Here is a 13,759-nt window from a genome sequence, read left to right on the forward strand (position 1 = left end):
GAACGGACACGGAGGAGAGACCTGCTGGTCCACTCGTCATGACATCATGACATCAGTTTATCATGTGAAGCTGGACACTGGAGAGTAGAAACATCTCAGTTCACAAACTATGACCTCAGACAGGCGTCAAGTCAACCAGACAGTCTGAGGTTAACATTGGAAAGAATCGTTTTTTAAAAATGTAACTGCTTTATTTTATTTATCTCATTTTAATCACATTGTTCCTATAGTCTCATACCGTCAAAATGAATTATAATAAATGTATTTGGCTTTTGTGTTGTGAAGCTTAAACACCTGGACATCTCATCACTGTTTCTGTTTCTTTTTTACCTTTTTTTATTTAATTATTTGACCAATATTTCATTACAACATAAAGAGCACTTCTTCACTGCATTGATTGAGCCTTAAAGCATTTATTACAGATATTAATGCTGTAATATAGCATAATATTACATTTTGGTTTACGGCCATTTTTTTTGCACAAATCAGCCACATTCATTAATATACTGTGTATACTGAGAAATTAAAAACTATTTTGAAAGGTTAACATCAATGTTTATATTGTTATTTAATTGTGCCAAAAATAATTAGACGTTCCTACTGATGAACTGCTTAAAAAATGTTTTACAACTGACCTGATATGTTAATGTCTTCTGGTTCTTGTTTGAGCCTGTTAGCTAACAGTTTACACATCTGGCAGACATGAAGCAACATTAGCATTCATCTGGAGTCGCGCTCGTGTCTTCCTGCAGAATTCACTCTTTATTTAAAGCTCTGATTTGGTCTTCACCGACTCCTGAGAGTCCCCGACTCTTTGGCTGCTGAACGCTCCTGTTAGCTCTGAAGCTAAGCAGTAACGCTTTGGGCCGTGAAAACGAAACAATAAGCTGAACGATGCTGAACTACTTTGAGTGGAACTCGGGTTAGAACAGCAGCAGATGAAGATGATGTTTCTCTGGAGGGTCATCACTACGAGGGACACCTGCTGCTTCCAAAAGCCATACTACCAATGAATATATGCCTGAACAAAGATGTAGTGTGTCTCAATACATAGTAAGTCAACTCAAATGCAGTTTGCCAAAACATGCCTCCATGGTAAGTATGCAAGCCAGCTCTTCTGACCCACAATCCTCTGCACTGCTGGTAGTATGTGAGCAGGAGGACCAACGTTTGAGGAGCAATCTTACGATAAAGCAGTATGTCCCACTTGAATGCATGCTGCATGCAGTACGTACTTTGTGAGGACTGCTGCAGTATATGCACTAAAAGACAGACACATGCGGTTTGAACAGCAGTGCTCGTGTGCAGCTCTCAACATGTCCTGTTGTTGCATCCAGGAGCTACAGGTGAAGAACCTCCACTAACTTTGCTTCTCTTGTTGTTGACGTCATCGTTCGGTCCTTCACTGATGGCGGCCGCTTCTGTTCAGCGATCTAAAGCGTTGACCTTTCCGTCCCTCTGTTGTCGTCCTCAGGATCTGATTGTGTATCTGCTCATCAACACGACGATTAGATGAAGAACCAGAGAGAGACTTTCGACGTGGGCAGAGCTGTGAAAAGAACGTCTCGCTGAGACGCTTTACAAGGGGGACGTCTCATGATCGCAATCAGGATCTGGATCTACATGATTTAATTTCCTCTCACCAGTGAGTGAGATGTCATTTGATAAATTACCCATCAATGGCAGACAGTGTGGGGATGCTGCGCTAGGAAACATGGGGTGTGCATGTGTGTGAAAATGATTCCGTGTGCGTTTTTGTGAGTCAATCTTGTGCGCGCTGCAGCGACACGTTGCCACGGTGAGTACTCTCACAAGCACTCGTGTGTGTGTGTGTGTGTGTGCGCTCCAGAATAACCTCACATTAGCCGGCCATTATTTCAATAAAGCTCCTCCTGCATCCCGTTGACAGATCATCTGCCTAGAAAAGCAGATATTGTGGCCTTTAATCAGTCAGCCCCCTCCGAGCCGCCGTAGTCTCTTGTGCAGTATTTAAATTCCTCATTTACTCAGTTGCAGGCGGGACGTGCCTGTCCCCCATTGTTCGCTCTGAATAAACTGGGGAGCTGATCGTGTTAAGTGCGGCCATGATTGATGGCTGCTGACGAAATCTAATATACTCGCCCCATGCCATCGTTTGGCAGGAATAGGATCAGAGAGAAAGACTCTGATAAAGCTGATAAAAGGCGAAAATGTACTTAATGTTGCTTTTTTCCTGAATTCTTTATTTATTTCTTTTAATTGAGGACTTTTGGCTGCAGTCGAGTACCTCCAGCAGGAGTCTGACGTTAACTGTTGAGCGATGGCTGTGCTTCTTGGTGTGTGTGATGAAAGTGTGTTTGGCGAAATGAGAGTGTGCGTCTGTGAGAGTGTGTGCGAGGTCACAGTTTGTACATTTAAAAACCGTGAAGTGTTGAGCGACCGTCGTCAGCAGAGCCTCCGCCGCCACGTTCATTATCTCCACCATCGTGACCACGGCCTATCATCATCGTCTCCTCGTGCTCCTTGTGACCTCACCGCCAGCCAGTCAATCGCAGAGGATGGAGCGTTTTCGTTATCACGTGCATTTATTGTGCGTCGTTGAGACTGGCACATGATCCTGTGATGCTGCTGCTTCGTTTGAGGGATGAAGAGCTCTGGAGGATCGTAGGGAGGTGAGATTCTAGTGACCCCTTGTGGGACTCGAGCTGCAGTTCACGATGACTGCGTGACTTTGGTTAGGATGAGGCTGTATTTCTATGTTCGCTTTGGTTTAGCGTCGTGGCGATGCTTCCCTGGACTCATTGTGAAGCACCAGGGGTTGGCTGAAGGAGGCAGGGACACACTAGCAGGTAAATGGACAAACCCTTTGGCAAAACACACACACACACACACACACACACACACACACACACACACACACACACTCAAGAGCCCACTTGAAGCACTCATAAGTCTCAGCGTCATCCTCTCTCTCTCCTCTCCTCTCCTTCCTCCTCTGCTCCTTTACCCACTTCACAGCTACATTAGCACTTGATTTGGGTGTAATGGATCTCCCTCCCCCCCTTCCCGCCCGTTCCCATTGGCTGCGGCTGGCCTCCAGCCCAGCCCACCTGCTCCACGGCGCTCTCCTTAATGTGACTGGCCGAGGATGATGGATCACCCCCTGTCACTTCCACCTCCTCCTCCAATCAACAACAGGCCATGGAAATTGATTGTTCTAATTTGCTCTCATTATTATTATGATATTAAGCACAATATACAGACACAGCTCACTGTCAGATCTGGGCAACGGCGTCATTAGTTACAGGGGCTGGAGAATACGCCTCGGCGGGGTTTTCTCCCACAGACGCCAAGATGTAAAGGAATCAGCGAGCGTTGGAGAAACACACTGCTTTTTCTTAATAACATTTGCCATGCAGCCCCTCACCGAGGTGATGTAGCATCTAATTAAGTTCAATTCGTTGCGTCTGAGGAAGATATGATTAAGTTCCTCCGTGTCAGATGCGGCGCGCTCTCGTGCAGCTGCTGGATCGGAGGAAATGGGAGGTGCCAGTGTGAGAAAACACTTGTCCTTACATCTGCGGCGACCGCAAATGGTACAAACCTACAGTTATTAAATGCTGCTTAGAAAATGCAATTAAGATGCACGACTGTTCATTTACACGAGGAGCGGGGCTGAATAGCAATGAGAGCGTGCAATTAAGGAACCATCCCACGCAGTGTGCATCTGCATTCTCAGGAAAACACTGCAGACATATTCACCATCCTGTCACAGGCCTGGTGTAGGTTCAGTGACTGTGTAGACGTTTCATTCTCCGTCATCATGCCTGAAGAAGGAGAACAACCAAAGGTCAGCAGTGTTATCATTCTGAGAGCGATAGCCCCCCCCCCCCCCCCCCCCCCCCCGCTGTGTTCACAAGCCTGGTTTCAGACGGTGTCCTGATATTACCACAGCAGCCCCTTCAGCTGTATACTGCTCCTGTGTTCCGTGGACCAAAGTGTATCCCCAGTCATGCTGTTACCAGCCCAGAGTATATTGGATAGTGCTTACATTAACACACAGTGTCTAACAAACCGCTTACGCTCCTTTAATTGGATTACAAGGAGTGCTGCATTCCCATTGGTGAAATTAGGAGGGTCCGGGCACGGAGCCGACTCCCCTCCCCTGCTTGAGCGGAGGGATCTGATTCGCCGTCCCCCCTAACGACCTGCAGAATGCCAGGTGTTCGATTGGCGGAGTGGCGCTGGCACGGGTGTTTATTGGTCCATGACAGTGTAATAAGAGGGGATGCCAAGTCGACTGTCAGGGCGTTAAAGTGTCTGCTCTGATCTAGTGGTGATTAATGAGGCTCTTTATTTATTTACTGGCCTTAAATACAGTTTGTGGGACTACTTTTCTATCAGTGGATTTAAAGGTCATCCTTGAAATCTAGTAAAAGGGTTTCAAAGATTCACTTTTGATTCTTATTTGACTTTAAAAAATGTATAAAATTTATTTTTAAGAATGAAGTGAAAGCTGCAGAGAGGTCCCTCGTTGGTTAACTTGTAAATGCGACACACTGTGTGTGAACGTCGTTGTCGCTTTAACCAAATTATAGAAAACAAATCTCCTTTCTTCTGTTTAGTCATGCAGACAGCAGTCGAGGACGCGGAGGGCTGTGTTTGGAGAACCTATGGAATATTTTTATCCTACAGCTAAGAAGCATATTTACATTTTACCACATTTAGGACAACAAAATAATACACATTGATTCAGGATTTTTCCACCAGAAACAGATGTTTTCCACGTAATCTCAGCACCTCCTGATCTCTGGAGGGATTTCAGGATTCAAGTGTTTCAACATTTAAATATCACATATTTTTAGAAATGTGGTCTTTGCGATGGGCCTGGTAGTCAGACCTGAATATTAAGGCTACGGCCCGGCAGATAGTTTTGGTTTTATTTGACTGGACTTCTTCCTCCACCCCAGTAACAGAGCTGAAAGGAACTGCATCTGTGGCGCTCGTACCATTAAAAATTCATGGGTTGAGTAAACAGTTCGCTGGATAATCCACAGACCTCACTGTGAACAATTGAACTTCTTTCCATTAAAGATAGTCCCCATTATCCCCAAAACATGTTAATGTGCTCAAATAGAACTACAGCTGTAAATGAACTGACCCTTTAAGGTCACAGTACAGCATTGTGTCACATTAGCTTTCATGAGTGCTGTGAAGTGTGTGTGTGTGTGTGTGTGTGTGTGTGTGTGTGTGTCTGCGAGAGAGAGAGAGAGAAAGTTGCACCTCCTGACCTTCCTCGCCGTGACCTCCGACCTCAGCCCTCCGCTGTAAATCTCCTGCTTTTGGGCCTTTTCATCACGCGCTACCCGAACCTCTGACCACTAACTTATGTGGAGTCCTCGGCACAAGCTGCTGAAAACCTGGCAGCTGCTGGCCTCCTGTGAAGGAGGACCCTCTCCATCATGTGGGTGACACCTTAACTGTCCTGCTCTCGCTCAGTGAGGAAGGCCCCCTGCCACCTCACACACACACACACACACACACACACACACACACACACACACACACACACAGCAACACACACACTTTCTCTTGTGGTGGTGAAAGGACAAACACAATGACACAAAGTGCACACAGTCACTTTCCTTTCTGTCACAGGTGCAAGTGTAAATGCGTGCATGTGTACACACACACACAGACACACACACACACACACACACACACACTCTCTAAAACTGTTCCTGTCTTTGAATCCCAGTTCCCACACCACACACTCTCTAGACGAGCAGCAGAAACAATTCTCCTTTTGACTCCCTCTTTCACACACACACACACACACACATGAATACACACACACACTGGAGCTCCACCATTACGCCTTAATGTACTCTGGCCTGTCCCTGCAGGTGACCTGACCCTTACTGTCCTGTCTGTCAGTGAGAGAGAGAGAGAGAGAGAGAGAGAGCAGCCAATTCAGCCAGATGGCAGCGAAGCAGAATGGCTGCGAACAACAGGCCGAGTTAATATGTGGCTTTAACCATTGTCTCCTCCGCCTGACAATGGAGCGGGCTGGGAGGGAGGAGCACTCGCTGGAGCTGAAGCTAAAGATGGACTCGGCTCGTATTCTTGGAGGAGTTCATAAAAACGGAGCTAAAACCCACTTGATTCATCACTGTCTCATTTGGGCAGGAAAGGAAATGGACAGGAAGGGGGGGGGGGGGGGCGGTGTTCTGTGGGGAGGTTTGAATGTGTCGGCGGTGGAAAGTGCAAAAACACCTCTGTTTATTTGCTTCATTGTTTGCTATTAAATCCATTTATCACGGCTGGAATGTAGGAAGAAGTTGGTGTTGAAGGGTACATTTCATGAAACACGTCGCATCAAATCTTCTGGTTTCGCTCCTGCAGTCAAGTTTAATACAAGAAACAGAGATCAAAGCGCTTTGTTCCCTCAATAACCGCTGCAACAACGGCCGCTAACATCCCCATTGTCAGCCTCTGTTCCTCGGCGCTATCACTTTCCTAAAGATGAGGGTAATTTTCTATGCAAATGGGCCGCCGTCATTGTCCCCGCCTCGTTAATCTGGGCCTGGGCTCCTTTGACAAACCCCTCTCTGATTGATGAGGCCCTGACAGCTCCAATGTGTGCGTGCATTTCCACAGATTGACATCATCATTAAGGAGCGAGAGCAGGGCCTGAATCACTGCAGATTTACTCCCCCCACCACAACCGCCGCCACGTCCTCCCCTCCCACACACACACACACACACACACACACACACACACACACACACACACACACACACACACACTTCGCCTTAGCATGCACACGCAAACGTCCCGGGGTTGACGCTTGTGTGCATGCAGGAAGACACACAAAAGCAGCCCACCATCCGTCTAACAGCTGAGGTTTCCCTTCTGTACCCACAGAGTCGGGCGGGCGGCAGAATGCAAAGCGCTCACTCATTGGCTGCCTGAATCTGTCATGTTGAAGTTAATTGGTGTAGGCTTTAAGCAAATTTCCAGCAGCACCCTCCAGTCATCGCACCACTTGATGGGTGAGCCGCTGTCATACGGCACCTATTGATTCACCCAGGGGACGAGATGACTCCCATAACGCTCGCTATGTCAGTGTCACGCTCGCAGAGAGCGGCCGATGGCCTCTTCTCCTCCCCGTCTGTGGATGTACATCTGAGACGAGAGTATTTTAAATCATGCTTTATTCATATTCATTCAATCTGGAGGGGATCCACCGGCTGGATTTTTAGTGTTTCAATCGGCTAAAGTCCATTTTGGAGTTCATTTGAAAATGGAAAAATCGTTACCTAATCCTATTGCTTTGGCCTCGAGCTACAACATAAGAAACATGGCGTGTGCTGGCAGAGCAGGGGGAAAAAAGGAAAGAGACAAGAGACACAAACACTGACTGAGTGGAGGCAGCTGCAGATGAGCAAATAAAGCATTCAATATTTATGACTGAAATTAAAACCAGATAAAGATGTCACATATTACCGCGTCCCCGCCCTCCTCTCCTCCCTCCCGGGCCTCTGGCCCCGACTCCGGTGCTCACAACTCTCCGCTCTCTCTCAGCGCGAGTGAAAGGGAAGCATTATTCCTTCCCAGCCCAATGTCTTCAAAGACAGTAATGAATGCAATGCAGTGACCCAGAAAATGGACTTTAGAGAAGGAGAGGGAGGAAAAAAAAAAAAGCAATCTTGCGTTTGTGGCGGAGCATTATCACTTTACTCCCCTCCCCTCGTCCTCTCCCCTCCTGGGCTGGCGTGTGCGTTTCTATGTGTGTGTGTGTGTGTGTGTGTGTGTGTGTGTGTGTGTGTGTGTGTGTGTGTGTGCACCTGCTATTACATGTGTCTCCAAGGGCCTATGTGCCTGAGTGTGTTCCTGTGAATTTGTATGAGTGTGCGCACTTGTCTCTGATTGTGTGTGTGCATGCATATATGTGTGTGTGTGTGTGTGTGTGTGTGTGTGTGGTGGGTGAGCTGAAGTCTCCATCAAGAGGGAATGGGCACGGGCTGACAGGCAGGCCCATTGTGGGGTTAATTAAACACTTCAGGTTTAACACCCCGTCCCTGTCGTTAACCCAAACACTGGCTCATCACTCATTCCCGCCACACTTCAGTTCGAGAGCGGGGGGGGTGGGGGGGGGACAGGGACAGGAAAGGAGGGGGACAATGGAGATGTCACTGCGGGTGGGGGTGTGGTGGGTGACGTGTGGGTATCAGAGATGGAGGAAGCGGTGAGAGTTTGTATCAGAAGCAGTCGTTTTAAGAGTTCTGACAGTTATTATAAAAAGGGCCCATTATAACCATGAGCTGGTAGAACTAACCAGGATGTCATTTACCTCACAGGGAAACTGCCAAAGAAGGAATCTGGCTCCAGCGTTTCATTACAGAGCTGGAGTGACTGTCTGTGGATCGAGCTCCAGTCCCAGATGTTTCATCTAAACAAAGCCGACGACACTTTACAAGGATTTACAGGAGCTTCCCGTGTTTGTGACAGTCGTAAAGTGATAGAAAATACAGACGGGTTACCGGTGACGTGTCGCGAAAAGTCTCTGAAGTCTAGTGGAGGTATGACCAGCGTCCTTCTGAAAGGATTCTGATTCTGAGACGAGCGTTGACAACAATGCATTCAAATCTTTGCTCGTCGGTCCAGAACTTGTTAAGACAGTCAGCGTCGAAAATCTCACAAAGTGGCTCCTGATAGGAACCAAATCTACAAATCAACAAATCAGAAAACGACATGAAGTGATGCAGAATATAGTGGTCAGGAAAACAGAAAAGACCTTTGTGTGATTCTGGCAACAGAGAAAACCTCACAGAGATGATCTTCAAGCTACTTTCATCCGAGCTGATGACTTCTTCTTCATTCTCCATGCGTTGATTGGACACGCCCCCTCCTGATGTACAGTCTGAGGCAGATCGCTATCAAGGTGTTTCCTGCATGTGATCCTTGTTGTCACAGTCTGAAGAAGCCGGGACACTTTGGTCAAAAAATTGGGGTTAAATTGGGTTGAGATGTCCCAAAGCCATAAGATGCAATCCACATTATTTACATACTCTATACTATTCAGTGACCAGCAGGTGAATCTGCATTTGTTTGTTGTCTTTGCTCGTCTCACTGGTTTGAAGCCAGCCTGGTGTTTCTGTGCACCAATTAGACTTCAGCATTCAAATCAGAGGATGATGTCATTTGTTGGGACGTTTGAGTGGTCTGCGGGCCGCTGGACCAGTAGAACCTGAAGATGTCTTGAGCTGTGATTAGGTCATAAATACTTTATTATTTTTTAAGTTATCAGAGGCTTTAACACACATTTGTCAAGTTCATTCTGTCCCTCGTCTGTCTGAGATGTTAACATGAAGAGTCGGAGGGAAGAAAGCGCCAGCGTCAGCGTTTTTACTGCTTTGTGTTCATTTACAAGAAGATAGAGAAACAGAAGAGCTGAAGGATGAGTTCAGTTAAACTAAGGAGACGCAGAGAGAGAGAGAACCTGAACTCTCTGCTCTCTCTGCGTCTCGTTTTGTATTTCAACACAGATAGATATGTGCTGATGCGTTGGTGACTCTGGTCGTCTGTGGGAGAAAGTACTTCTGTCTGCAGTGTAATGGTCCCTCACACCACTAGGTAGCAGTACTTTACACCACTGACAACTTAACCAGTACACTCAGTTAGCACAGAGCCGTCCACATCCACCACTGAAGACGTCAACGAGTGCATTAATGACAAAATGAAGTTGTAAGAGACGTGCCGTTTCTTTTCTTTATTTTATAATCACATATGTTTCCCGAATACATGGCCGCCATTAAATAAATGAAACATTAATGAGGCAAAATGAGGTTAAAGCGGTTTGATGAATCACTTTGAGGTCGTGTGTTTGCAGTGACATACAGACATGCAGCTTAATAGAGATCATAGATTACAGATCATTACATTTGTTGGAGAAGTTGCCATCAGTGGTGTTAACACCGTTCAGGTGTCTTTCCCCCGAATGCAAAATAAAATGACACAGAGTGACGGCATCCTTCAGGGCTCATGGGTAGAAATCTATTTATTTTAAAACATTGACATTAATTCAGTGTTAATGCTTCATAGATTGTGTTGTGCTGTGAAACGTATCATCGGGTTGTGTTTATCTTTCTATTTGGTATTAATGCAATTATAAATGTTAGTAACTTATTAATGAATATATTATAAAATGGGTTTCTGACTTTCTAAACAAGCCATTAAGCCTGCAGTTAAAATGTTAATGAGTTGTTAGCGACTGGGCTTTAGTCCACATCGTCTCCAGAAATAAGTGGTCAAATGATCTTGTCTGCAGAAGGTACTTCCTCACAAACCTGGCAACCCAAAAGTTGACGCTCTCGACGGCTTATAACTGGTCTTCAAAGTGTTAGTAAATGATTTATAGACCATTAACAAAGCATTAAGTCACCGTTTACTTTATAAAGGTGTCTTGTTGGAAAGTGGGACAAGGTATTGCATCTCAAAACCTAAATGCGCTGCATAACCAATGCATTACTTGTTTATGCAAAGTAGCATTAAAGCTGTAGAGCAGCTAGTTTCTCTTTCACCGCCACACGTCTGAGGCAGGTTTACACGTTGTTCAGGTAGTGAGGCAATAACAAAGTAAACTGGGGACTGTAAACAAGTAAATTAATCAACTGAGCCACATTTCAATGTTCTTTTTCTGGCGTAATTAAAATTAGCCGGGCAGATGTGAGCAAAGCAGGTTTACACGTCTAATTCTGGTATTCCCACAGATTCATTAATGATAGCACAGTTTTTGTCGCCATGTTGTCGTGCGTCTGTATTATTATCGTGCGGGTTTGGTGAGACGGAGCCGGCGCCCATGATGCAGTCTTTCCATTAGCCATTAGCCCATTAGCCCGTTAGCGCTCAGGCTGTTGGAACAGCTTGAATGTGTGATGCTAATGCTTCAGGGATCCAACCCAAACTGGAGCCTTGGCAAAAGGCCAAACAGGAGGAGTGGTGCAACAACTTCCTGTACCTACCCCCCCCCCCCCCCCCCCCCTCATATTATCACCTCACACTCTTCTCTCCTTGTTCTGTCTGCGGTGGATTCCTATACGATGTGAGCGCTTTAGCATCTTTAAGCTACACTTTTCATTGGACGAGCAGCTCTGTTTCATCCCCGTGCCATATGTTAGTAAGCAAGACTAATGAACATGTCTATCCAAATGCGGTGGAGATATTTTTCTCCTTCAGTTCACTCGCCGTTGCCCACCGCAGTTTATCCCCGGTTTGTTTTCCAAGCATTTCTCATAAAAGTGATTTATCAAAAACACTTAATACCGAACTGCCGATGTTTCATCCTGAATGATTCCAAAGGCTGCTGAAGCTGGTGATTTTTATGGCTCGGGCTGAAAAGGGTACCTCTCGGGGGCATGTTGTGTTAGCTTCTTGTAAAGTAGTAAGACACACACACATACACTCTACCCCTATTGGTGTTGACTGGGGATGGGCGGTGGGGAAATGTCAGGAGGGATAGAGGTCATTGCCTTCCAAAGGGATAAACACACATTCCACACGGCTCCCCGCCGCGTTATCATTTACTGCCCTATCGGACACGTTTTGCCGACTCTGAATGTATTTATATTTATAAACATATTCTTTATTTATTTTCTCCGAGGCCACTGGGCGGAGGAAATGATACTGAAATCTAACATTTGGAGAGCCATCGTGACTGCCAGGATGCAATTTGTGCTCCATCTCCGTGGAGAGACGGGGGCCGCGGTGCCCCGGGGCGGCCATTTCCTTCCCTGCAGTGACATTTTTAACAGGGTGCCTTCAGGACACCGGGGCGCAGCCTGAGCCACGGGCTCCCCGTCACGGCAGACGGCCTGCGCAGCGCGCCGTGGACACACTGACTGTCTTTCTTCAGTCCGACTCGAGATGCAGGAGCAAAGTTGGCACCGAAAGGCTACGAACGCAGCGAAGAATCTCTATGGGCTCAAGGGACTTAAGGGTCATTCTCTGTGTGTGTGTGTGTGTGTGTGTGTGTGTGTGTGTTTGCATTGTGTAGCCGGTTTATAAGTTTAGTGAGTTCTGTTCTTGCTTTAGCAGCAGTCAAACACTCACTGAATTCATGAAGTCAAACGTCTCCTCGTCAGCTCAAGCCGCTTTGATCCTTTCCTCCAGGAGACGCTTCAATGTCTGACTGCTTCTTTTCATTACCACTGATGTATACCAGTGTTGTGCGACTTCCCTGTTCTTGCCTATATTTATCAAAGCAACATTAGGAGTGTATCAGCATCAATTTGCCATCATGAAGCATGGAGCTGCATTCCACTCATGTGTGACCATTATACTAATGAGGTTAATGGTTCAGCTGTGCTTACCATAAGATGGATGCCCCCCAGTGGAACCTGCCCCTTTGTGTGTGTGTGTGTGTGTGTGTGTGTGTGTGTGTGTGTGTGTGTGTGTGTGTGTGTCATGTGCATCTGTGAGCTTCTCGGTGTGTCTTTGGAGGAGAAAGTGAAAAAAGTTTGGATTCTTTTCCCAAACGAGGAGCTTTTGAGCTCCTCATGAGCGCCGAGCTCTCTGAGCCTCATTATCAGTCGTATGTTTGAATCTCTCCGTCGTCCAGAATTATCTTTGAACTTTACAAACTAATGTGATGAACTAATGACTTCTTGTAGGCTATTACAAGAAGGCGGATCACTGGTGTCTATTTTTTGCTAATTACAAATGGTAAAACCAGCGAAGCCTTTTATAAGCTGGGATACTGTTTATGTCCTGCCACATGCTATTCAGTCTAAAAGTGAAACAACCCTCAGGATTGAGATTGCACCATTTCTTTAACAGATGGGATGCCCCAGCCATCTGTATTGTTCTTTTTTTTCTCTCGAGTGTTTTTAATGTGTTGAGGTTGAGGAATGCTCGATCTGACTCCATAACGCTCTACCTGCTAACTCTTTAGAAGAACAACACCGGGGACGTTCAGAGATATGAGCCCCACAATTCACACAAAGTGAGTAGCAAGTGATTAAAGGAATAAACGCCCTCGTTATTGATTTTAACGTCTCGACATAAACAATTACGAGGGCTCGGATTTCTTTGTTTTTACTTTATTTCTAATTTCAATTTCTACATTCACAATGGCATCGTGGGCCAATACTTGTTTGCGCACAACCCCAAAACCACAGTATTGCTTCTTAATTAGATTTACAGGATATTAAAAACACAGTAGGTGCTCCTAAACGATGATCATTGGAGACAGTGCTGAAATAGCAGGCGATCGTACATCTTTTTTATATTGCTAGTCGAACCGTAACAATATCTGTTTTTGTTTTTATAAATGTATTCAATTACCACCAGCGATCTCCCAAAATATGAAAAATGTCAAATTAAGAGCGCAAATTTGGAAATACATGCTGCTGACTGTTGTCAATTTTATCATCTTCAGGATGGCGCTTTAATGAACAAAGCGAAGGAAACGTTGGCCTCATTTACTGTTAATGCAGTCAAATGCTTTTTCTCAGTGGGTGCTGCCCAATAAGCTGAGCGGAGGAAGGGCACCGGGTCTCTGGAGGGGTACGACTTTAATTGGATGATCTGAAAGTCCTTTCTCCCAATTCCAAATGTAAACAAGGCATGTCATGGCACATCTAACACCAAATGAAGAAAGCTCCCGAAAATGCCTCTCAGAAGTTTAATAGTGTTTGTTTCTCTCTCTCTCTCTCTGTCTTTGTGTGGCGTCTGGGCAACACGACCCACAGATTGTCTTTTTGTCTGGAGGACTTG

This window comes from Cebidichthys violaceus, unplaced genomic scaffold (assembly GCF_023349555.1).
Source record: "Cebidichthys violaceus isolate CVI_PGR_0920_01 unplaced genomic scaffold, fCebVio1.0.p SCAF_44, whole genome shotgun sequence".
Classification (NCBI taxonomy): Eukaryota; Metazoa; Chordata; class Actinopteri; order Perciformes; family Stichaeidae; genus Cebidichthys; species Cebidichthys violaceus.